Genomic DNA, 23,950 nt, shown 5'->3' with positions numbered 1-23,950 from the left:
GGAGTGAGGGCACCTGGAAAAGGGAGCCTCCTCCCAGTTGCTGCCCCTCTGACATGGACATTCAGCCCATGTTTTTGGCCCTCCAGGGTTTTGGTGAGGAGGAGAAGCTGGATGTAGATTTTATTATTTCTTTGCAGTAATCTTGTTTACCAAGGACATCTGTGTGCTTCTATTTCTCTGAACACAGACAGAATTAAAGTGCAAGATGCTGGGTCTTTGCTCGTCATGCCTTAGATAGGACTGCTTATGATACTCTGAGCATTTTATTTTCAAATAGTGTACCACCAGGCTTCTGTAGCTGTGCCCTGGGCCAGGACAGGAAGGTGCTCACTCGTGTAATTACAGTCTTGAGGGCTGACTATGGGGAATCATTGCTATTTTACTTGAGGCTGGCAGTACCGTGGTCCATCAGCTGATGCATTTAATTCTTGATCAGCCTTTGCCAACAGACCTTCTAAATGGCCAGAATGCGGTAAGAGTGGCTGTGCCTGAACATCAGCTGGGACTGGCTAATGATACTTCCCAGCCCGCAATTTCTTCGATCCAAAAGGGACTCAGCACCTGGTGAGCTGAGAACTTGGGCAGGCAAAGCTGAGCTTTGAGATTACTTCAGAAAGACAGGTGTTGTCATCCTGAGTACTTTGTGTTAAGAAATGAGGGCAGGGAGTCCCTTTCGATTTTGTCTTCTTTAGATGAAGAAATAGTCCTGTTAGAGGATGCTCTGCTGATTTGCAGTCAGTCTTGTGTTCCGCGTATATCTGTACCGCCTGTAGGAAGAGCTGCTGTTCCAGAATTGGACTCTAGCTGCTTGCAGAGTTCAAATTCAGCTTGTTTCCTGTTGTCTCACAAGCACGGATCCCCTCGTACCACTGGAATATTTATTTTACATTTCAAAAGCAGTGGTGGTTTTTTTTTTTCAGAGATGTATCTACCCCGGGAAAATTCTCCAATTGATTTATAGTGAGTACTTTTTAGCCCATTTAAAAATGGGCAGAAAAGAGCCATTCCCCTGGTTTTAGATGCCTCACCTGGTTCTATTGACCTGGAAAAAAAATCGGTGTTGCATGTTCATAAATCCAAATCTTTTATTTTCCCCTCATGACTGTATTTTGTACATCTGCAGTTACTGATGCTGCAGTACAAGAAGGGCTTTGATGCTCCATAGGACTACAAGATTCCCTGAGACCTTTATTCCAAACTGAGACAGACTATTCTCAACCCAGTCTGCTTTTAAAAACCTCTGGTGCTGCAGGTTCCACATCTTTGTCTTTTTCCCTTTCACAGCCTCTGCCCGAAGCCTGTTCTTGGACCGGATATTTGCCCTTAATTTGCACCCGAATGTTTTTCCAGAAAAACTGAAACCTGGAGCCTGTCTGACAGACGATCCCTCCTGCAGATTCTCCACTAAATCCAATTATCAGGGATAGTAACCCTGTCATACAAGGCAGTAATTCCATCAAGGGATCTCCACTGTGTCCATAATGCTCCTGAGCAGAGCCAGAGCATCTCGCTGCTTTTCTGGATGAAGCAGGCAAGGTGGAGAGGGATCTTTTGGGAGCATGACTTGTTTCTTCGGCCTCCCCCTCCACTTTCCAGTGCTTCAGGCTGGGTTGTGGGTTCTGTATGGGGTGGTGCAGGAACCCCAATGCTCCTTTACACCACTGCCTGCCTCAACATGTCACCTGTTGACTCCTCCCCACTGGGGTCTGCTGAACCAGATGCTAAAGCTGCCCACCACTGTTCTTCCATGCCTGCTGTGGAATCCCAGTGCCTATCTGTTGTGCACATAGTTGGAGGTGTGTGGATAATGGCTGCAGAGCTGCCTGCCTTGGGTAGGAGAAGGCTGCTTTCTCTTTGTTAGTGTGGAACTTAAAGTGGATTAAATTAAACCTGCATAGCTGCATGCTGTAGCTCTTCTCACGGGCTGGAAGGAAGGTAAAGGGGTGCTGTTAGCAGCTAGCAAGCTGTTAGTATTTTCATCTCCTTGGATATTGAGGACAGTGGCTGACAGCACAATGAGACCTGAGGTGGTGAATCCAACCCGATGCCAGGTGTCTGTGGGGGATGCTTGGCTAAACACAGGCTGTGCAGAAAACAGGAGCTGGGACTGGGAGAGGTGATGTCTCCCATCACCCCTGGGCTGTGACCCGCGGTGACGGCCGGGTGGAGGCCAGTGTGGGGGCGCAGGGCACCCCGAACCAGCCCCAGCTACTCAGCACTGACCACAAAATGGCGCCGGGGGCAGGTGTGGGGTGGTAGTGCGTGAGCCTGTTAGTGTAACAAGGCCAAGTGCCGGGTCCTGCCCTTGGGTCACACCAACCCCAGGCAGCGCCCCAGGCCCGGGGCAGAGGGGCTGGGAAGTGCCCGGCGGAGAAGGCCCTGGGGGTGCTGGCTGACAGCCGGCTGGGCATGAGCCAGCAGTGCCCAGGTGGCCAAGGAGGCCACCAGCCCCCGGGCTTGTGTCAGCACTGGTGTGGCCAGCAGGAGCCGGGCAGGGATGGGGCCCCTGTGCTCGGCCCTGGGGAGGCCCCACCTCAAATGCTGGGCTCAGGTTTGGGCCCCTCGGGACAAGAAGGGCCTGGAGGGGCTGGAGCGTGTCCAGAGAAGGGCAGCGGGGCTGGGGCAGGGTCTGGAGCACAAGTGTGCTGGGGGGTGGCTGAGGGGGCTGGGGGGGTTTAGCCTGGAGAAGAGGGGGCTGAGGGGAGCCCTTCTCGCTCTCTGCAGCTGCCTGAGAGGGGCTGGAGTGAGGGGGGTTGGTCTCTGCTCCCAAGTCACCAGTGACAGGACGAGAGGGAACGGCCTCAAGCTGCGTCAGGGGAGGTTTAGGTTGGAGATGAGGGAAAATGCCTTCCCTGCCAGAGCGGTCAGGCCCTGGCACAGGCTGCCCAGAGAGGTGGGGGAGTCACCGTCCCTGGGGGGGTTCAGAAAAGATGTAGCTGTGGCCCTTGGGGACAAGGTTTAGGAGGCCTGGGGGTGCTGGGCTGGTGGTTGGATTTGATGATCCGAGAGATCTTTTCCACCCTCAACGACTCCACGATTCTGCGATACTGTGACTCCCGCAGACAAAAGGCGACGGCCCCGCCCTCCCTCCCGCCACGCAGCGCGCATGCGCCGCCCTCGCCCGTGGAGAGCGCTCGGGCGGGGGAGCCGAGCCCTGCGGCGCATGCGTACTGCCGCGGCGTCTCCCCCCCCTCCCCCCCGCCGGCTCGGCGAAGGTTCCGGAGCTCGCGCGCGCCCCCCCCGCCCCGCCCCCGCCCCGCCCCGCCCGCGCCGCCGCTGTCACTCGCCGCCCGGCTCCGGTGCGGACACCCCTGCAGCGGCAGGTAGGGGCACGGCCTCCGGCCGGCGGGAGGGGGGCCTGCGGGAGGGGGTGCTGCACGGCCGGACACCCTTCTCCCCGGTCTACCGGCGTTGCGTTTCCCCGTCGTCACGCGGAAAGCGTGAGACGGGTGGAGAGGAGAAAAAAAACCCAAAACCCCAAACCAGCCATTTCAGCCCCCAGAAAAACCCGCCGGTGCCGGTTTGCCCGGGGCGTCGCCTCGGCAGCCCGCTCGTTGCAGCAGTGCGAGGGGCGTCCCCTGCGGCAGCGCTGCCGCCCGGCTGCAGGTGCGCGGCGGGGCGGGGTGACCGGTAGGGAGGAAGGCAGGACGATTTTCGTTTCTGGCTTTTTTCTTTCTCTCCCTTTTTCGCCGTTTTCTTTTTTTTTTTTTTTTTTTGCCCTGCGGCAGGTGGGGCCGGGGGTCGTGCCGGCGGGGCTGCGGCAGGAGGGGCGGGCAGCGCCTTCCCGCCCCGGCGCGGTGCCATCTTCTGCAGCCGCCCTCGGGGAGGGGGGGAGGCGGGGGGCAGCTGTAATTAAAAAAGGTAAATTAATCAATAATAAAAAACCATGAGGAAAAGGCGTTTCAGAAAACGGAGCTGTCCACGCCCAGCCTGAAATTTGGGGGTGGCAAGCGTTATCGAGGTCACGGCGCCCCGGAGTTGTCCTGATTTGTTGCATCCCCCAGATGCCCAGCCGAGGGATTCCAATATTTAACGTTAACAGCGCGGTCCCTCAGGTGGGTTCCTCTGCTGTTAAACCCCGCGTGTTTTCCATCCGGGCTGGGGATGCTGGTGCCAAGCCCCGTGGGTTTGGGGCTGGGGTGGTGCTGCTTGGCGTAACTGGTGGTGTCAGCAGTCCCTGGATGTGCCTTGCACCTCGCTGGCATCCCCGTGTCATGCTGAAATTGCTCCCTTGCCCCTTTCATGCCTCTTCCCATGCTGCTCGTTCTTTCTTGTCCTAAAATCACTCCAGGTGGGGCACGGGGCTGCCGCCCCATTCCTGGAGTTTGTCTTTTTTCCTTTAGTTGCTGGGTATTTCTTTGTTTTAAGCCCAACTTCACAGATGTGAAAGGGAAGTTTTCTTGCCAGGTGTTTCCAGGTGTGCTGCGTGGCACACCTGCCCTCCTGGCTTGGAGCAATTAAACCTCTAAAGAGTAGAAACAGCTTACTTCAGGGGAGGCATGGAGATGTCTGCCTGCATCCCCGCCTGCCGTGTTAGCACAAGGGAGGATTTGGTTAGGAAAGATTTTTTTTTTTTTTTTAACACCTAGAAATGCAATCCTGTTGTTCGTTCGCAGAGGGCAGCTGCCATCACTTTAAAGGGAGTTTCTCCTTCCATTTGCTGGTGGTACCACCATGTGAGGTGCAGCTCCATTTGCAGCGAGAGGCTGGTCTTGCTTAGAAACAGGCTTGCTGGAACAAGCAGCTGAGATGAGCTAAGCTGTCACTTCAGCGATTTGTATGCAGTGTATTCCTGAGCTGCCCTGCGTTTATCTGCGTGGATCTGGGCAGATGTCTAACGCGTGTCTGAATGAGTGGTACAAAATTCACTACTGAGAATCGCTAATTTGTTCTTTTGAGTAATGGCTGCCCGCTTACATGCGATGAAGGGTTTTTGCCTTTGCTGCCAATACCGCAGATTTGGAGTGTTTAATGGTTTCCCTTGTGCGGTTCAAATTTTTTGCATTTTTTTCTCAAGGAGGTCAATCAAAACAGCTCTCAGTTGGGTGCTTACAGGTTGCTCTTGACAGAATGTACGTTAAAATCTTATTCTCTCTAGAAATGAGAGATAGTCTAACCCAGTTACACTTTGTTCCATTTTGATATGCAAAATGCTTTTCCCCGAAGATGTGCAGCTAAAGAGAAAGGCAAGGTGCTGGCTGACTTAACTGTAGCGCATGCAGGTTTTCCAGGCAGATAATTCACACCTGATAGTATTGTATGTTCTTATTCTTGCTCTAGCTAGAATAATGGTGTTTGGAAGGAGGCGTATGGCTGTGGCATGCTTCCCTGTGCCATCCCCCAGTGTTAGCAGAGGTACCTCATGCTGCTGGATGCCCTTGGAGATGAAGGCTTGTGGAATGAAGCTGCAGGTGGGGTGTGGTTTTTGAGACCCAGCTCTCATGCTCTGGGGAAACATGATGCCTGTCCCACAGGTTCGTTGCTTGGATCTCCATCCTCCATAAGGCTTGATTGTAGCATGAGAGGATCTTGGGACAGTTGAATCTTGAACACATAGAGCTTAAAATGAAACAACTGGTAAGCGCTGGCTGGTTTAAGAGGTTATTAGGCCATTAGTGTGTGCGTGGAGGAGTGCGGCGCTGTGGCTCTGTCTTCATCTCGCACAGCAAGATGGCCAGAAGTTGACCCTTGAGAAACATGAACTAAACCAGCTCCGCCTGGTTTAATGAGTGAAAGTGTGAAGCATAGTTGTTGTCATTTGAAGCCCTTAAACGTAGACTGTCTAAGAGGACCATTTGTTCAGCCCTTCTCTGGAACATCTCACTGCCGATCTGCAGCTTTCAGGTGAACTTGTTGCAAAAGTCCCACCTGACATGAACATGAGACCCATCAAGATGTTGTGGTCTCCGCCTGGGAGAGCAGGGCTTTTGGCTACTCTGGAAGGGGCAGGTGGTATCACAGATGAGGTATGGATGTTTATCCTTCATCAGCTGGGATTAGCAGAGATGAGGACAGAAGTGACAGGACCTCTGTGTGCTCTGTGGGGAGCTCCCATGGAGAGGTGCAGTCCGTCAGGTGACAAGTGCGATAGTGTGGGGTTTGTGTCTCTCCCTCCCTCCCTCATTACTAGCCCTTTTCAAGTACTGTGTGAAGTTTTTACAGGTCAGGCTTCTAATTTAGTCTTCCTCACCCTGCATCAATTCCTCTCTATATCCTTGCTGCCTTCTGCTTCCAGCCTCTTTCTTCCTATGGCATTTAATTCAAACCGACCCATTCCCTCTGTGCTTAATAAATTCCAGTTTCAGCAGGACCAGCTGGACCAGGTAAACAAATTTATCTGACCTGAACAAATTTATCTGACCTGCAGCTTTCCTTCCCAAAAGCCCTGGGAAGTCTGCTCCCCTGGTCAGGAGAGCAGCCCTCATGGGATAAAAATGAGGGAAATGTGACACTGCAACTGCTCTTTCCACATGGAGGCTGAGCCTGGTGTATCTAGCCAGGGGCACTTGTAGCATGCCAGTAAGGTAGGGGTTTTTCATGTTCCTCTGCTTCATTTCGAAGAACTGTGTTCTTCACTGCATGCTTGTTGATCTATGTTGCATCACTGTCTTTTTTTTTTTTTTTTTTTCCAGGGTTTTGCCAGCCACGGGATTTGGAAGTGTTTGGGTACCACCTTGCTCCTTGCATATTTGCCAGGGCTTAGCTGGGTGGTTCTTACTGTGCAGTAGCGGGGAGTAGAGCAAATTGTTCCTTGGTGGTGTTTATATCTTGATTTGGAAGTTGGGCTTTGCAGCATGGGGCTGTTAGAAATGGCTGGGGAAAGTCATGCTGAAAACACTTTTGAGATGGTGTCTCTGCCGTTTCTTCTGAAAGCCTGTGTTCATCAGCATGCAAGTAATAAACTGTCCTGATGCTTACAGCAACACAGCTGTAAGGGCTTTGCCTGGTGGAGTGTCTGTGCTGGTATGGGTGTTTGGCACCGCCGTTTGAGGTGTGGGTGCTGGGGCGTGCCTGCGTCCAGACTTTCTGACAAATCCCTTTTGGTCTGTGAAGCGTTGAAAATTGGATCACGAAGGAGTGTCTGAGGGGGAAGTACTGAGGGTGGTAGTTCCCTTTTTTCCCCCAAGAGAAATGTTATTCAAAAGCCAGAGGAAAGCTGTAGATTTGAGTTTGTCTAGAGCAGAATAAGCTTATTTTGCTAGCCCAGAGCGCTGATGGGGCTTGGCTGTTGTCTCTGCATCTTTTGAGGGAGCGCTGCTAATTTAGCTATACCAATGCTCTGGGGCTTGATGGTTAGTCAAGAAAGAATTGGGGTGCTGGCTACCACCCAGCTCCCAGTATTTTCCAGTTTGCTTAGCCTGCTGGTTGATGAGGTCAGTCAGCTAGTAGGTTGGCTTATTGCTTCCTAGGATGTGTGCTGGCTGTATGTAGGTGTGGGGCTGGACTGTGAGAGTTGGAAGCTTGTAGTGAAGTGCCCTGGGCATGTGACACTCATGGGTCCTTCATCTGGGTGATGCTGAGAGGGTGTGTGGCATATCAGGGTTGTCTCTGATGCTGCTGGACCGTGGCACAGGTTGAGGAGGGTGGTAGCTCTGTGTGCAGGTAAAGCAGCTGCCCCTGAACAGCAGGGTCCCATGTTGTGCTTTCGGGCTTGCTCAAAGGTCTGCAGACCTCTATAGTCTGTGGAGAACCGCTGTGAGCCCTTTCTTGCAAAAGCAAAATGGACCCCTCTAGCTGTGTGAGAACAGCTGAGACTGCTAAACAAAATCAGAGATGATCATTTCCCTTGTGTGCCTGCCCCTTAGCCAGCAGGAGCCCCAGACTCTGTCTTGGCTGTTCCCAGACCCTGTTCAGAGAAGCATCAGCTGATGTGTTGGGGGAAGGACAGCAGCTCTCAGGATCTCTCACTAGTACTGCAGTCGCATCAGAGCTGGGCTGGCTTTCTAGGTTTTTCTTCCCAGGCAGTGTAATCTCTGCTTTCTACCACAGGAGCTTTGCTTGCTTAGACTCCAGAGGTGGGCTGGCATGGTGTCCTGAGGCTCACCGCAAGCACCGAACCCCTTGCAGTTGGGGGTGCTCGTCAATAAAGTAGGCAGTGCTGTAATGCAGGGGTTGCCGGGGGGGCTCTCCCTACCCACGGAAGCAGAAAAGAAAGGAGGTAATTGCAGAAGTAACTTGAGCTGTATTACTAATCCTTGTAGAGCAGGACGGAGATGCTCCCACTCATCTCAGACCAGTCCTGGGAAGAGAATTAGGGTGAGTGATTCTGGGCAGAGGTCAGTGGGCTGTTTGGTGGCACGCAGCCCTGCCAAAACCTTGCAGAGCACCAGGCTGGCTCAGCCTTGTCAGAGGTGCAGCCCTCAGTTTGGATCACTGCTTCTTCTTGAAGATGCACAAGTGGTGGAGTGCCTGCTCCGTGCAGTGTTGCTCCCGTCTGGCTTTTTAGTGTGAACAGCCCTCAGTTCCAAGCTGTCTTTGCAGATCACCCCAGGATGTGGTGGATATAGTGGGGAATTGTGGCCCTTGTGTGTTTTTTTTTTTTTTTGTGTGGGCACAGCTCTGCTGTGAGGGACTGAACGAATCTGTGAATCTCTTCTTGCAGCAGGATGGATCTCCTCCATCTGCAAGTTAGAGCTTTGTTTCACACTGGAATCTGCTGGTTGTAGGCTGTTTTTTAAAGTGCCTGTGGAAAGCAAATGCAGTTTACACTGGATTCTGGAGGAGACATACCTGTGTCTTTAGACTTGAGTGGATTTTCTTTGCCAGTCTAATGAGCCCTTCAGGCTCCTCAGAAATCAATCCACTGATTTTCCCCCCCCGCCCCTTCCCTTCCAAGCAGTCCGATTAGTAAAGGCAGTCATTACATGTGGCATGGCTCCTGTTTTCAGTGTCTTTTCTTTAAATATCCAAGGAAAGGGAGCACCAGGGGATACCTTCTGTTAAGCTAAAAGGATTATTGCTGCAGTTGGGCTAATTATTTCCATCTTTGCAGCCTCCCCACTGTACCTGCCCTGACCTCGCTTCCTGGAGTAGATCGGCATTGCTGTCTGTCCATGTTTGCCTCTGTGCCCTCCCTGAGTACTTCAGGAGGGCTTCAGCATGGTTGGTGGGATGGCACCGTTAGTGCCCCGGGAAGGCAGGTGGATTTGTCCCCAAGCTGTCCCCTTCGGCTGGTCAGCGCGCGTGTTACTTGGCTGTCTGTGGCGATGCTCTCGGGCATGTGGGAAGGATGAAGGCTGATGGGGTTATTGCGGGATGAGGTGCAGTCTTAAGGGACAGACTATACAAGTCCATAGGAAGGACTCCATTAAACTCTGCTGTTCATGGAGAACCTTCAGCACTTACAAGAGAGGTGATGGAACCACTTGTATTCACGGTTTTGAATAGTGTGTGTGTGGCTTTGAATGCCGTGTGCTGCAGAGTTGTGGGGCTTCCTGCTGCTTATCAGTGTTTGGCTTTATGGCTCCCTGTCAGCTCCTGTCCCAGGCTGTCTGCCTGGAAGTGCCTGATGTAATTTCAGATGGATTTCATCAGTGTGCCAAGTCACTTGCTGCAGACTGAAATTCCTCGAGGTGTTTGTAAATGGCTAAAAAATTCTAAAGAAAGCATCTCCCATGATCCTTGAACATGTCCAGCTCAGCAACGTGTGTGTTTCTGCTGGCCTGGAGATCTGTTTTTGAGATAAATCAACTGTCTTCCATACATTAGAAAGAATTGTTTGCTGGGATGCCCTTTTGTAGTTGAAATCGGAGAAGTAGGGGGGTGTTCAGAGTAGTGAAATTCTTCCCTGCCTAAGAAACATTTTATCTTTTATTCGATCAAAGCTTGACTTCTGTCCTGGATGTGTTGGCTTGGCCTTACCATGAACGTGTGTGTGTCTTACAAGCAGCTCTGCTCCTTCTTTCTCTCAAATGTCACTTCACATGAGCTTCCTGGTGCAGGCAACACATCTGGCCAGCAGTGCACGTTCACAGTTGAGTTGAGGGCCGAGCAGGTCTGTCAAAATCAAGATGTGAGGCAAGGCGATGGGCAAGCAATGTTTTTCTTGGCTGGCTGCTGTGGCTTTGTATGTCCAGGTCACAGGGTGAGCCTTTGGCAGAGGATGAAGGGGATGGTTCCCCTGTGGTGGGTGGCAAGCAAAGGGACCACGGGAGCTTTCATCAGGCTGCATCTCAGCAGTCTTCTCCCGGGGTCCCTGTCCTGGGAAGGGGCTGTTGGACATTGATGATGGGAGGTACAGTAGTGGGAGGGCTTTAGGAGCGGTGATCAGCAGCCTGTCTGCACGACAGCATCAGAACTGTGTGTCCGGGCTGAAAACTTGCTTGCACTGGGATTATAGGTGACAAGGTGTTCCTGTCCTGGTTTGCAGGGATCAAGGTGAGAGTGTTTATTGTGTGGGTAGTTTGAGGACACAGCAATGACAGAAGTGGTGCGCTGGAAGAGACTTTCCCAAGAGAAGGCATAAACCGGTGGGATGAGCTTCCTGGAGGTTGGCTTGTAGCTCCAGCCTTTTGTGAACCCTCAGGGTTGTGTGTCATTGCAGCTGGCCAGAGGAGCCTCTGTATAAAAATGCAACTTCCATCCAAAAGTGTACTTCACTTTGATGTGGTCAGAAGTAAAGGAGACCTGGGAGGTGTAAATGTGTCTCGTGTTCCCTTTCTAATGCTGACTTGCCTTGTACAAAGTGCTGACCAGCTCCATGCAGGTGCTGACTATTTTATTACTCTCCCACTGCAGATCCTGGATGTGATGGGCTAAGAGTTGCTGGGACTGAATTACCTTTGTGGTTTAAGGTGAGACCTGTGATGAAGCTGGTGTGTGGCTGTGTTATGGAAGTGGAGCTTCACGTGCTCTCCGCCGGTAGCCGTAGCTTGTGGTGTCAGACGTCAGGTGTTAGTGAGCCTAAAGCTGGGATTTAATCCAAAGTCTGAATTGCTTTTTGTGGTTCATTTTCAGCTCCTGCTTACTTTGAATTCAAGGGCAGACTTTACCCTAAGCAAATTCTGCCCTCTGAAATTATTTCTTCATATGTGATTTTGCCTACTGCCTCATCAGCATGACAAACGATGCTGCCCTGGAGCTAGCTGGAGGGGTTTGCAGAAGTAGCTTTTAACAATGGACATCTCCAAATTGGACAGAAAACTGCATGCTTTTCCCTTGGCATCTTCTGGTGTAATAATGGAGAGCCTGGCAGGCATATATAAGAGAAGTAATAAATGTTGCTGTTGGGTACAAAAAGGAAAGCAGGTAAAAAGTCCAGCTAAAGATCGACTGATTGAACTGCGGCGTTGGTTGTAGTCGCTGCACATGAGTAGGCAAGAGAACAGATTCAGAAAGGATGGGACTAAAATGAGGGTATTGGACCTGTCCTGTGGCAAAGGGAGTGACTCTGGGGCTTGCGAAAGGGAGACTTGCAGGGGTTGCAGTGGTTGGTGGGTGATCTGAAAAGGGCAGTTGTGAGCTGGAGAAAGAAGTTGACCACGATGCTCCCAGGTTTTGTTCTGGTCCTGCGTGGTGTGTGCATCTTGGGCACCTGCCAAATCCAAGCACCATGTGCACACATGGCCATGCTGTCCTGTCTCCTTTCCTTTCTCATCAATCTTTCTTGTTCCTGTCCTCTTTCCCTTCGATTTTAAATCTTGCCTGGCAGACCCAGGTCCGTGTTCTTCTGCAGTGCCCCTAGGAGCCTCTTTGCTGAGGCAGCCGGTGCTTGCCTGGCCCTTGCCAGGGCAAGAGCTTGGCAACCGGGCTTGCTGAGAGCAAGGCACGACCCAGCTCCCTGCAGGATGTACTGGGCTTCCAGCACTGGGAACCTCTCATCTGCAGCACTGCTGAGCTGTCATCACTGCATCCTTATTTTATGGCTTTGTAGCCTGCTTTGCATGAGTTTTGCCTTTCCCCTATTTTAGTGTTAGCTGAATTACCTTGCCAGCTCCTCCCTTCTCCCGGGTTCCTCTGGGCGAGAGGGGAAGAGAGACATGAATACTGTTTAATTTGAAGGCACTTATTAGTGCTTAATTTCTCAAATATGTCACTGCTTTTATTGTGTCTAATAATAGGGTTTATTGTCACGGCTGTCTGAGGTCCGTGCTCAGCTCCAAAGCATGTTTCATTAGTTATTGTTGCTCCTCTTATGGAGAGCACATAACTTTCATTAGGTACTTCCCTTACGGAGGGGTTTCTGACTCCATGACTTTATTTGCTCTGTCAACATCCAAGAGCCTCTTGGTGCTTAAGTTCTTGCATGGAAGAATCCTGTTCTGTGGTTGTAGCAGTGTTTGTGTGCAGATGGAAAGCACCTTATGAATGCTTCCTGCAAAATAGCTTGAAATGGCCTGGGTGAAATACTAGAAAGTCCTCACTAGCAAGAGGGAGCTGGGCACACCTGCCTGATGCTGAAGGGAGATGAGCGTGTGTAAAATGAGTTTTGGAACCAAGTAAGGATTGCAAGGCACTGAAGTCCTGTAGTCTATGGAGGGGGAAATGCACTGAACGCTTCCCATGTGTGAAAACAGTCCTGTAAGAGGGGTAAAACTGTCAGGCCGCAGTGGGGTTTGTTTTGCTGCTGCCCGATGTCAGTGTGAGAACAGAAGCCAGCATCTCCCACCGGCAGTAGACTGCTCTCTGCCTCCCTCGATAAGGAATGACAAAGTGCTGTGGCTCTAGGTGTGGTCAGAGCCTCTTCAAATAGTCTGTCTCTGTCCATGTATTGCAATAAAAAGAAGCACTACTGAAATACTGGCAGCCCTGTTTATTCCAGCCTTTGTATTAGTGATTTACAGAGAGCCTGTGACCTTACCGAACATGAATGGGTCCCTCGTAACCTGAGACCAGGAGCAATATTATTTTAAGCAAGAAGTAAGGCTCTGAAGCAGGCTGTCCTTTTATACATATCATACGTGTGACAGAAGAGCTGCATTTAGAGCTGAAAGGGGATAAAAATCCCTGAGGAGACTGATTGCACCTCATTTATTTTTAACAAATGTGTACCGGGGAAGATTGAGCCTGAATTCCTAGACTTGGGGCAGTCTTAAATTTGGACAATTTCCACTCTTCATCCCTGTGGAAAGGAAGATGGGCATCAACTGGGCTTCAGCTCATTCCTGGGGAGGGTGAAATGCACATGGATTCTGACCCTTTTCTTTTTTTGTTTAAAAAAAAAAACCAACTTGCTCCTTCTTTAGCCTTTGGGGTGGGAGGGGAAATAATGGTTTTGCTACTCTTTGGCTGAATTTATGGTCAGGGTTCCCATGTGGATTGTCACTGTTCACGCTGCCTGCATCTGCTTTTGTTGCAAATCTGCTCATCAGCTCGATAAAACTAGACTCAAGGCAAGACAGATTGCTACCTGATTGTCATCCCGAGTGGCCCAAACTGGGGGAAGACCAGCTGGAGAGAGGCACCAGAGTGCTGAGCAGGGCTGTGTTTTGTGTATGAAGGTATTTATTTGCTGTTCATCCTTACTTGAAAAATCTTTGTTTGTCTTGTGCCTTAGCAAGGTTCAAACTGTGCTCCTTTGTTATGAAAAATAAAGGTACAAATGCAGCTTCTCTTGGGTTTTTGTTTTAGAAGCAAGAGCTTTGGCTCTCAAATTCTGCTGACTTGTGCCAGGTATCAGAAGACACTACTACTGTCTTCCACTGCACCTTTCTCTTGCTGTTTGTGGTGTGGTGTATGAAACTCGGAGCTAAAACAGGCACCAGAACCCCTGGTAGAACCGTGGCAGCCCACGAGCAGTCTGCTCAGCCACTCCCTGTGACTGGGACAGCAACTTCCTGGTGCTCGGTGAGGCGTGAGCCTGCTGGGGTGTGCACCCCTTACCCCATAGCTCGCTGATGTGGTTGGCGTGTCCCAGTCCCTGCCCTCTCTGTCAGGAGTCAAATGGTGCACTCATCCCTAGGCTGTGCTCTCCTGCTGATGTGTTTTGTTTTTTTTCTTGAGCTCCTCCAGATTAGGAATTTTTTTTTCTGCATTTATCTTCTTACTGCGCCTTCTGATACAGTTTTAATAAAATGCTGTGTTTAGTTTTCAATAAATACTGTTGTGGACATTTTAAAGGAACAGTATATTTTCTGCTGTTATGCAATAAAATGACAAGGGACATGTAAGCGTAGCAGAAATGCTTAATGAATGTCCTGTTGTTTGTCTTTTGGCCTTAAATAAAAAAGGATGTTTAGGAAACACTGACTTTTGACCTCATCTGAAGTGTGTCTCAGTCACGAAAAGCAAAAATAAAGCTAGACACAAGCTCAAATTGCCTTCCGAGCCCTGTGTTGTGCATAGTGACTGCTGGGGTGAGGACACGTCCAGCTAAAGCCCTGAAAGCTTGAGAGATCTGGCATGTTTTTTTCTTTCTAGGGTAAGAAACCAGTGTGTCAGGAATGCATGACTCTTTCCTTCCCCTGTATTTATAGAGACTGTCCCAAAAAGGCAACCTGCTGCAGTGCTGTCAGTCATCTTTGGGATGCTGGAACTGGATGCTATGGGGCCACAGGGTATTGGTGCCCAGTTTGGGTATCAAGTGGCTAAAAGCAGTGGCTTGGTGAAACAAGCACTGTGGGCAAACTGTGCAGTGATGGTTTGTCACAGGAGTCTGTAGAGACCTGCGTTCCTACTGCAGTGGTAAGCTGTGGTTTTTCAGGCAAGTTGGTAACGCCTGTTCCTGCACGTGTGTGTCCGAGATGCTTACCCTGGGCTTCTTGGCACTGCTGAGGGCAGCGAGCATCGCTGCTTAAGCCGGCTGCTTGGACACCCTGCCCCTTCCCTCTCTGTTCTTGCAGCAGTATTGGAAGCTTCTCTGCTGTACCACGCTGTAGACCACTCCTGCAGTGGCGGTCTTTGCGGCCAGGAGCTCTGCAGGCTTGGAACTTGTAGAGGTAAAATAGTACTCCCTAAGAAAACTCCCCTGACTTGGCTTCTTCCCCAGGACAGGCTTTCTGTCACTGCAAGAGCAACGCCAGCCACAGTGGTGTGGTAGTAGCTGGAGCAGATGGTGCTGTTGTCATAGTTTTAATTTCTATCCATGTGTTGAAACAGCTCAAAATAACTTAAGAAATGAAGGCCCAATCTGAGAAGATGACTTGAATGCTTTCCTTCCCTTAAGAAAATCTCCTGCAACGTTAGTGTCCGCAGCACTTCCCTGGTTCTTTCCCATCCACTCTAACTAGGACCACTCACATTTGTAGGCTAGGGCAGTGGCATGAAGAATCTTTTAATATCTTCATTACTGTGGCAGCACTGAATATTCACAGAACCTCTGTCAGGGTGCAGCAAATGTTGTCAGCACTGTGAAATCAAAGAAAAAGGAGCAGCTGAGATCAAAGTAAGCCATAAACACGTACCTTGTGTCTTGACAGCATCTTTTTCAGGCCTGAGGCAAAACCTGGAGGGGCTCAAGGTGCAGCTGGATGGTGGCTGGTGCTGGCATCCCATGCTTTTCCCCTCTGCTACATTGGTGCTCCAACGCTGGGTGAGATGACCCATGCCACTACTGTCACACGTAACTTCTGCTTGTGAGAGGCTCAGTTTCTGCTGGTTTAGTGCCTTGAACCACCTCCCAGTGGGGTGTTGGAGCAGTGCTGTGGTGTAAGGAGTAAGGGTGGGACCAGGCAGTGTGGCCTGAGCATGGCTTGTTGAATTGCCCAGTTTTGAGGTAGGGGCCTCGTTCTTCAGATCTCTCCACAATCAAAATGTTGCTCTGAGGCCAAGGTATCTGCTTTTTTCACCCCATATTTTGGGCCCTTCCCATGGTGGTGTACTGCATGCACACATTATCAGCTTGGTCGAGGTGGAAGATGATAGCAAGTACCTGGATCTTCAAGTCCATTTACAGGTGTAAGTGAAGTTTCCTTCTCATTAAATTCTCTTTAATTTATGAGGCTTCTGGTTGCGCGATGATCTCTTCTTGGTGTTGGCATCCTTTGCGTGTAGCACCAAATGGCAGTATCATCTACCTTTGCATGTAGAGAGGTAGGGGAAGGAAGCTGGTGTGCAGCCTGGTCACTGCTTGCGCTGAGGCCAGCTGGCTAGAGCAGCTCCTGGAAAGTGCAGGATGTGGCCCTTCCCTGTGCAGGAAGGCTTAATCCTGCTGCATGTCCTCAGGGGCCCTGGCTCTGTGCACTGCAGCAAAGGTGGATGGTGGCTGTTTTCTCCTGCAGCAAATAAAGAAAAGATTCATGGGACTGGGCAGGAAGGCAGCAGAGTACTGCAAGGTGTTTCCCTCCTTGCAGTGGACTCTGCAATTTTTGCACTTAAATGCAGAACATTCAACCTAAACTGTTCAATGCAGAGTGTGCCAATGGTGTGTGCACTCTGCAGATGGCTCAGGGCTTGTATTTGATCCCATGTTCGCACCAGGTTTCAGACATTTCTTTAGCCCGTGGCTCCGGTGCACCAAATGGATGCTGTTCACGTGTGCCACTACAAAAGCCTGCAAGAAAGGAAATTAGCAGAGCTCTGGTTCTTGCACTGGAAGTTGTCTCTGCTGGGTCCTACAGCACATGGCTGTGCTGCAAAGCAGGAGGTTGTAAAATGGAGACGGTGCTGGAGAGCTCCCGTGAAGATGAACAGCAGAGCTGCTTTTAAGGAGTGGCTGCTAGAAATGCCTTTGCCTGGTGCTTTGGTTGATCACATACCACACGGGCTAGGTGGGGTGAGCACCTGTCTGAGATCTCGATTCTACGCTGTCTTATCAGCCAGCATGGGTGTTTTCACCCCCCTTTTTATTTGAGGGTGTTTAGTGTCTGGCTGGCTAATAAAAAGCAACTTTTGGGATATTTTTCACCTCTTCAGTTGACTGAATTGTGTTTCAGGAGCTCTATCTGGGAACCCAAGATGGGTGTGACAGTGCTCAGTGCCCTCCCGAATTGGCTGTGTTCAGGAAAATGGGGGTGGTCCCCATATCTGTCAGCCTTTCCCTGCCCTGGGATGTGTGGTACCCACTAGAGCATGAAATAAGTCCTGTCAGTTTGTTTCTGACCTCATATTAATGAAGAAAATTGTGATAATCATGAGAAACTGCTGGCCACACGAACAGTCCTGCTTATGGTAGATTGCAAGTGTCCACAGACCAGATGAGCCCTGCTGGGCTCCTTTTGCCACCAGCTGCTGGGTGAAAGGGACCTTCCTCGACTGCTTACCATGGGAACATCCTTTGCAATTGTTCCACGTGAGCGACAGAGGAGTGTGGCAGCCGTCACTTAGTGGGGATGGATGTCTGTTTTTCTTTCTTTAGACAATGCAATCTCTCAGGAAAAGCAATTTCTTCCTCCTCACGGTGTGATTTGCCAGCCAAGGTAAAGGAGGTTTTTGTTGGGTCAGAACGCTGTCGTGCCATCGATTGTCCTAACGCATTAAGACTCCAGCGGCGTTTTTGGGAACTTTTCTTTCCTCTTTCCCTCTCTCCATCCAGGCACACGTTAGCGTTACTTTTCTGCTATTGCTGGAAGGTAACGTGCCAAGAACGCATTGACTTGTGTGCTGTATTTCCTTTCCCGCTGGATTCTTTTTGGTGGCAGCGGGCAGGCCGGGGGAGCAGCTCCCCCTTGCACCCAGCGAGGCTGCCCGAGGACTTTGCCGTACTGCCACGTGTAGCGATTCAGCCACATCTCAGCATGCAGCGTGGCATTTGAAAGGCAGCACAGGGGAAATATTAAGCTTCCACCATTTTCTGTTAAGTGAATAATGACTGGTAGAAGCCTGAATGCGGGTGAGCCTGCCTTAAAACCTGCAGCGGCAGGGAAGATGCTCAGATTTCCAGTGGGTTGGGCTGAGCCTGGGATGGGAAGAGTCAAAGAGAATTAGCTGGTAAATAAGATCTCCTGCCTTCTCCTTGATCCGCTCTACATGTTCAACTGCTTAAAGGCTTCCCAAGCAAGCAGGATTTTGGGGGAGGAAGAAATTATCCACTCATAGAGCATCTTGTGGCTCTGTGAAATGCACAACTGCAAGATACTCTAGCAGGGGGCTGGGAAGAAATCCAAAGGTAGCCTAGCAAATCCCTGCTAAAGAGGCTTCTCTTCCCTCTATTCACAAAGAGCCTGCTGAACAGACAGGGCAAGCTTTAAAACTACTGTTGCTTCCTTTTTTGCTGCCGTGTAAGCCCCGCTGATCAGAGCTTTAATCTAGCTAAAGTTAGTGGACTTAGAGACAGCTGAGCTTCGCATCATAGTATGGAATGAGAAGGGTGATCCGGAGTGCTGCCACCTCCCTGGGCAGCGGTCGCCCTGCAATGCCCTCCTGTAAGTGCACAGAGAAAGCTGGGGGGGGGCGGGGGGGGTCTGCTATAGTGGTGCTGCAAAAGGTTGGCTTGGACTTGCTCGGCTGAGCCAGGTAAAAAATGAAAAAGAAGGGTAAGGCAGCCTAAAAGGTCAAGGAAGGAAGATACTAATAGCGGCAGTAGGTGCTGCAGGTGGACATGGAGGTGCTCAGGTTTCAGGTGAGGTGAAGGTGGAGCCTTGCTGCCCCTGTGTCCCTGTAGGGTCCCTTAGGAGCTTCCTCCGGTTTCTCTGCTCAAGTGCTGCTCCAGAGTGCCCTGCCTGAAGGAGAGCAGTGTGGCTGGGAGCAGGCAGGTTGTATCTTGTGGGAGCCCAGCTTCTATGCTGGTTTGTCCCCAGCCGGCTCCGTGACAAGCCTTTTCACTTCTGTTCCTCGTGCAGGGAAGATGGGAGCAACAACGCCGTTGGTAAATCACCTTGTGCTTCTGTCAATAGCAATTGATGCAAGATTTAGGGTTAATATTCCTACATTGCAAAACACTTGTGTATGTTCCCTGAAGTGATTCCCAGCACATTGCTGTTCTTGGAATAGGCCACATTTGTGGTGCCTTTTTTATTTGGGCAGAGAAGAGACATGCAGATAAAAGCATTTCCCATCTCCCGAGTCCAGCTACTCTTGCAGCTTGGGCTATGGCCTGGAGTTGTGTGCCCAGATAATCCGGCCTCGTAATTGCCACCCTGCTTGGAGGCAGCTGCTGAACTGGACCTAAGCTGATTTGGGATGGCAAATTCTGTTAGTTTAATTCTCAGCAACACTGAGGAACTTGTCAGCACGTGAGCATCCCTTGGCTTTTCTCTAGCCACAAGCATGCCCTGGAGACCTTTGCCAGCTAGTGACCCCCAGCAGTTAGCTTGCAGAGCTCTTGGCTGTGGAGAGGTTAGATTTGTAAGGGATATTTACTGATGGTTCCCTGAGCTCTTATGTCTTTGAACCCAGCTTTTCTGTTCCCTTTTGATGCTGCTTGTACAGAATCATGGCATCTCATTGCTTGGGGCTTTTTAGCCCTCAGTGTTACCACTCTCCCTTTTCCCCATCTCCTTTCCAGACTTGGTAATATGTCATCAGCTGGTGTGGGAGTTGTTCATTGCCTGGTCGCAGTAACCTTCAGGTCCAGAAGGGGTGTGCATGAAGCCAGCGTGACCACCCTTGCTGTGATGAGGCTGCTGTGTCTCAAAGCTGTTCTGCTATGAACCCAACCCCACTTCACGTCTGTGTGGAAGGTGTCCTGCCCCAGGGAAAGGTGCCAAAAGTTCCAGGCCTCCAAGGAGTCACTTGAACATAGAGAAAATGTGGGGGGAAAAAAAAAAAAGATGATATTTGGAAATTAAATGCTTTGGTGACTATTGAACTCCCTCCTGTTGTTCTAAAAGGCATTTGTCTGTCTTTGAATCAGAAGGAAGTTTTTCTAGCCTCTTGACTAGACAACTTGAAACTCCATGTAATTTCTCAGCTCACTATATATTAGGCAGTGCCTGCGATTAATGAGATCACCGTCTATATCCCTTCCTCTGTCAGCTTCTCGGAAAAACTGCTTGGAAAAGTACACAAAGGAGATGAAAAGGAAGTGGCTTATGAATTATGAACAGCCTTTCAGGCTGATGTTATTTCACAGGGCTGTCACTCCATTTTAATTAAGTAATTCAAATGGAATGATGCTTTTTTCAAAACCCTGTTTGTGTTTGATCACCTTTCAGAGGTAACACTTAGATAGCTCATGTTTGTTGAATTTTCATTTTCAAGTAACAAGAGTGGGTACTTACTGCCCTTACTGATTAAGTAACAGAGAAGGAAGACACTGCTGTGGCTGAGCACAAGAGGCTTTACTCTGCCTGTATCTGGAAATTAGCTGGGTGATTGCCTGGACATTTTGTGACTGGCGTGAAAGATGGAGCTGCTGGGTAGGACCCCGTGATAAGTAACAGAGTGTGCAAATCCAGCTAGTATCTCTCAAAGCATTGCACTCGCCTTCTGCTGAAGTTTCTCTTTCCTCACTTTTCTTACCAGTGTGTGGCTAGTAGCCCCCGCACCCAGCCGCAAACAGATCTGCCAACGCCTAGTTTATTTTGGGATTTGTGCGTATGTAAATTGAGCCATTAGTTCCCAGACTCGTGATCCCTGGAGCTGCGCAGTTTGAATTGCTGCAGATCGAGACTCTACCTCTTCCTCTGTGATTGGGGGTAATCCCATGGCCGTTCAGAAACGGTGGCTGTCAGATTGTGTCCCATTGATCCTTGGGCTGCGTTTGTAGCCCTGCGTGTTGCTGGGCCCACGGGTGAGTGGGGTGCAGCTGCTGACCCACTTTCCTTGGATGGGCATCGTGGGAGCACTCATCTCCTGGCACCAGAAGGGTTGTGGGGATGCGTTTTTGTGCTCCTTTGTGACAGTGCTAATGATGTCGTCTGGCACAGATTACGCAAGGCTGAGCGCCACCGAAGCACAGCTGTGTGGTCCCCGGCATCTGCTTTCTTCCCCCTCTGCCACTGGGCCACTCTCAATAGGGTATGTTGTTTTCAGCCCTGGTTTTATTTACCTTTCATTGCGGAGAAGCCTTTTGCCAAGGGATTAAGACTTCGGGCTGCCTGACTTAATTTGGGATCTAAATCTTCCCAGGCAGAGAGTGCTGGAGCCTTTGTGCGTGGTTTGCTTGGTGGTTAGCCTGAGCGGCAGCAGAATGAGGGCTCTGCTGTGTCTTTGTGCTGGTGGTGATGTGTCCTGACTGTGCTCCAGAAAGATGCCCAGGGTGCCTGTTTGCTGGCTGTGCTGGAATTTCTGTGGCAGACTGGGCATGGGGGCTGTGTGACACCATGTGGCCTCGTGGTGTGCAGTGCAGAGGGGTCACCAGGCAAGAGAAACGTGCTGCTTTACAAGAGAAGTTTCTTCCCAGCACCTGGCGCTGGCTTATGGCCTATAAACAGGGCTTAAATGGTTCTATCCGGGAGCTTCTTACATATTTCGTTCATTTATTGATTTCATTATTTTTTAATCCTGGTTTGCATAGGCCTTCTCCATTCTCCTTCCATCTTTATGCAATAGTATTTGTAGCCGTTGTTACAGTTCCTCCTGGAGGAAGGATGCAGCAGTTGTTTTGTTTGGACCAGTTTTCACGTGTGCGGGTTGTGCTGGGGTGGGAGGTTGCCATGAATTGAGCAGTTGGCTTTACTCGAAACAGTGCCACCCCAGCTGCGCTCTAGTAGCTTTTACTTCTGCTGACAGACCAGACCAAGCCATTTTATTGATGCCTTCGAGCCTAACAAGCTATTCAGAAAACAAATTTGCAGAATAGGCAGTGGAAGAAGAGCAGTGCTTTCATTTCTGGCTCAGTTCTCCTGGGCACGAATGCAGGATGGTGTCAGGGATGTGGCTCTGGTGTCTCAACTCACGATCAGTGCATCTTGCAAACGAAGCAAAATCAGAAAGTCAGGCTGGCATGGAGACCTTTGTGGGTGTTGGACAAACGGCGGTGTGGGGTTTTGCAGGCACTGTGGGAACCATCACAAAAGCTGATAGGCTTTATTGTCAGGTCTCTGCAACCTCCTCTGAGAAGAGTGATGTTGCTTTCAGTGTCCTTGCCAAAATCCACAAGGAAAATTATATTTATTTACTCTTTAAATGTCTTGCGGACCTTGAGCTGACTAATGGCTTTCACTTCCTGACCTAAACTTCAGTGCTGTCAATGGCTGTTAAAGGTTTCCATAATTTCATTTAAGGCTTTTCCTTACTGGCTGTGTGGTCCTGCATGCTTTGCGCACTTTGGGGTGTAAATTGCTATTTTGGCTTTTAGCCCCTAACATTTTGTACAGCACAGGCCTACAGGGACTGCTCTGGGGCCAGGTTCAGCTGTGAAATGCTGTTCAAATGCTGTGAGAGTTGCTCCTGGTTACCGCAACAGTGTGCTTAGCTGGCTGAGCCATGGCGAAGAGCATCCGACTCGCCTGGTGGCCACGAGCCACCCTGTGCTCCCTCTGCTCTGCTGATGGATCCACGCACACCTCCAGCGCACTGTGGTTACAGCAAATTAGAATATCTGCTCCTCTCCAGGTTACGCTGGTCTGAGGGTGGGGATGGTAATATTTCAACTCTCAAACCAGTTGGAGGCCACCGGTTGTAATCCTTTATCATTCAGAAAGCATCTCCAAGCCTGGAAGTGAAATATGCTGTGTGTCAGCCTGCATCTCGTCTTAACACTGATGCAAATGGCAAAGCAGTTGCATTTGGTGGCAGGAGGTGGCCAGGCTCTCACCAGCTAAACTCACCTCTCGGACAAACTGGGTTTATGCTCAGGGCCCTAACTAGGTTGCACGTACAGAGCCAACGGCAGACGTACTGGTGGGCTGAGTCTGCACTGCCAGAAATCAGCCTGTTTCTCCTGCTCCTGGCAACAAAAACTTTGCCCCCCTACTTGCTGCCTCGTGTGCCTGGTTGCACGGCTCAAAATGACTGCTCAATACGCCTCTTCTCTCAAAAGGCGGGCTGCGGGTTTGAAAAATGTGAGGTTTGGAGAAGCTGTTAATTATGGGATAGGCTGTTGCTTTTTAGATAGTGTTCCTGGTTAACAAGAATAGTTCTGCTGGAAATGGATAAGATTCTTAGGAGGGTTTGTGCTTTATCTGTCATGCAGAGGGTGCTGCTGAAGTTTATCTCTGCACAGTTATCCTTGCTGTAATTATTCACTACTGAACCATTGCTTCAAGGTGGGGCTGGTTTTACAGTTTTTTAGAACAATTTTTCCCCTTAATGTTATGTTTTTCCCCAAAAAGGATTTCTCCTTCCCCCACTTGAAAAGTAAATGGGATTATCTTTATAGACTACTTTCAAAATTCCAAGTAGTTTTTCAAATGTGCAATTTTCAAAGCATCTTTGTTTAAAAAGTCTAATCTAAAATATGCAGTTTTAATAAGATTTAAATTCGCTTTACTCGTATGAATTTATTACCTGAGTGAAAACCCGAAGCAAAGCTGAGACGTTCCCAAGCAGAATAAGAAGGGTTTTTGCATGTAGGCAGTTTGGTTTTGCTTCTCGGTTTCAACCAGACAGATCTGTCCCAAACCGTGCGGATCGTCAGTATGGTTTTGACTGAGTGGTGCTTTTAGCTGACGTCTGCAACGGATGAGAAACAAGGAGGGAGAGAATGAAGTTCGGCATCCATCGGAGAGGCATAAAATGTCTTTATGGATGACATTCCTGCTGAACAGGACTGTATGATTCCACGGCTTGTGTGTTTCAAATTCTGCTGGGAGAGCTTTGCAGCTTAGAGATAATGGTGGCGGCGGCTCACTTGTACTTACCCACTGAATTGCTTTGTGTGCTTAATGTTATTTATTTGCTTATCTGGTGCTGATGAAATTTCATCAGCCCTATTGTGATGGTTTTAAATCTCAGCCCTGCCAGGCCTTGGAGGGCAAGCTGCAGGGAGCGCTTGTGAGAAAGGCATCTGTTGAGTGGGCATTTCTTCAGCTAAAAGCTAGGTGCTGTGGGAACCATGTGGGAGCTGGATCCCTCTTCCTGCCCCTTTGCTCATGCCAGTTTGAGAAGTTTTTGTTCTTCTCCACCACCGACTGCTGCACAGAGTGGTTCAGGTGCAGAGTGACTCTGCTCCTCTGCCTGCCGTGCTGCAGACACAGTGGGAAGACATTGTGCTTCATCTGCTGGGAGATGCTTCTGCCCTCCATAGCAA

The 23,950-nt window shown here is 50.0% G+C and overlaps 1 protein-coding gene across 17 annotated transcripts in view; it reads left to right on the top strand.

Annotated features, from left to right (window-relative positions):
• The first annotated feature begins 3,246 nt into the window (after positions 1-3,246).
• Positions 3,247-23,950, top strand: part of MAPT (microtubule associated protein tau) — a 53,263-nt gene continuing 32,559 nt past the window's right edge. For 13 of the 17 annotated variants that reach the window (XR_012664198.1, XM_075117160.1, XM_075117172.1 and 10 more), the window contains exon 1: positions 3,247-3,323. The gene's annotated coding sequence lies outside the window, so the exon portion shown is untranslated. Of the gene's footprint in view, positions 3,324-3,884; positions 4,056-10,737; positions 10,794-23,950 lie in introns of those variants that run through there. The other 4 variants (XM_075117162.1, XM_075117155.1, XM_075117156.1 and 1 more) reach the window with 3 other exon arrangements.

The sequence above is a fragment of the Phalacrocorax aristotelis genome, chromosome 23 (genome assembly GCF_949628215.1).
Source record: "Phalacrocorax aristotelis chromosome 23, bGulAri2.1, whole genome shotgun sequence".
Classification (NCBI taxonomy): domain Eukaryota; kingdom Metazoa; phylum Chordata; class Aves; order Suliformes; family Phalacrocoracidae; genus Phalacrocorax; species Phalacrocorax aristotelis.
This window is presented reverse-complemented; position numbering and strand designations above follow the sequence as displayed.